Source organism: Podarcis melisellensis, assembly GCF_964234715.1.
Source record: "Podarcis melisellensis genome assembly, chromosome: 6".
In the NCBI taxonomy this organism is placed as follows: domain Eukaryota; kingdom Metazoa; phylum Chordata; class Lepidosauria; order Squamata; family Lacertidae; genus Podarcis; species Podarcis melisellensis.
Window position 1 is genome coordinate 68,697,036 of NC_138538.1, and position 2,041 is coordinate 68,699,076.

The following is a 2,041-nucleotide window of genomic DNA, read 5'->3' on the forward strand; positions in this document are numbered from 1 at the left end:
GCCTTGTTTCTCATCATTAAAAAAAAAGTTTTGCATGCTGGTTGATCAAGAACAAACCATGTCCTCCTACCAGAGCGAGTCCTACATGGCAGTCAGCAGTGATTTATTTGCTGGAAAGCACAGCCAAATATTTGAAATTGAGACTTCCTGCTCCCACCTACACCTGCTGCACAGATTCCAGTGGTAGAGCCCTCCGTGCAGAAAGTCTCAGGATTAGTCCCTGACATCTCCTGGCAGGGCTGGGAAAGACCAGAACCTCCAAGTGTCCCTATTTTCCAGGGACACTCCTGGATTTCTGATTTGATCCTGGGATGTCCCACTGTCCATTAGGATGTCCCTATTTTCATCGGAGAAATGTTGGAGGTTATGCAACCCCCAAGCCAAGGAGATAAGTGACTATATAACCTATGGAAGACATCTGAAGGCAGCGCTGTTTCGGGAAGTTTTTAAATGTTTGATTAAGCTTTTATATAATGTTGGAAGCCACCCAGAGTGGCTGGGGCATGTTGCAGGATACGGAAGACTCCCGCCAGAAACCCCGAAGAGCCACTGCCATTCAGCATGGACGATGCAGAACCTGATGTGCCCGCATCCCAGGATTTGGCAGTGAGGAGTTTGTTCGGGGGTCTTGGAGATTTCACAGGAGCTCAAAGAGCAGAAGCTGTGTTAAAATGGGTCACCGGCATGTAGGGGTGGAGGAAGGGGTTGCGGTGGGGGCAGACCACCCCGGGTGTCTTCACTGAGGTGGGTGACATTTGGCACGCTGCCCACCTGCGACTCCCAAGCCTACCCTGAGCCGTCGGGGTAAGGGGGGAGCTACGCTGCTTTCATGGCGCCATTCCCCCCTTCCACTTTTGTTTTGACAGCTTGGGGGAGGCTTGGGAGTCATGGGCAGGTGGCACACCAAATGTCCGCCATCAGCGGCTTGCTCTGCCCCCATGGGCGGCTCGCTCCGCCCCTGGCTGCAGGGCGCGTGCACCACTCCATGCACCCAAGCTGCTATCCCGCGCCTGGGAGGGCACCCTCTGTGCCCTGCCCCCTCTCAGGTCACGCTCTGCCCCCCTTGGGAGCGCACCCGCCCTCGGCAGTGCGGGCATATGCATGCCCCAGCAGTTTGGAGGCAAAAGGGAGAGGCGTGACCAGGCAGTAGTTAAGAGGATGAAAATCCATCAAGAGAGAGGATGTGATCTTTGTACAGCAGGCACCTGAAACGGAGAGACAGGTTGGTGATGCTACAGGATAATAGTGAGGGATATGGCAGTCAGGAGAAACTGGACCTGCAAGGGCGTGCACAGGTATTAGATGAGAGCAGCAGACTGACACATAGATGTATACAATTTTAGATCTTGGTTACACTAATGCGAGCCAATGACATGCCTAATAAAATAGGAACGGGGCATCCTGCAATTAGGCTTTCAAATTTTCACATTGCACCGTAGGCTGGCGTTGTTGTTTTATTCACTTCTAAGTTAGCTAGCTGTGTGCAACTGGGCAAACTGTATCATGAACAATGTGCATCATTCCTTCAAGGCTTAGCCTTCATCTCCTGGGCCCCAGGAGATCTAACATCAAATTCCGGTCTTAATTCTTCTTGCCACAATGCCCTGGTGCTAATTATTTGGCAGCAGTGACTGCAGATATCTCTGAACACAGATAATGACACCTGCTTGCAAAACGATTGAGTAAGAGAAAAATACTGGACTGATAGACTGATTTAGGCATGCTATTAAGCCAGACCTAAGTAGGCCTGGAACTTTGTTTATTTTTGTTTTCATGCAGGGAGCATGCAAGAGAAAGTGCAGTTTTCTCTCATTTGACATATTATTTTGCAAGCCTAGGAGATGCATAATTTTAAACATTCATGAATTTGATTAAATTAGCACATGCTAATAAGAAGTGGTATTTCTCTCGCCAAGGTAGGCGGCAAATTCTGGTCCTGTTTTCTGGCAGCATTTAGAGGGAAAGGTGTCTGTATTGCTTCTAGAAAAATCCCAGTGTCTGAAGATGGTCCCCCAAACAATGAGGTACCCAAACTCAGATA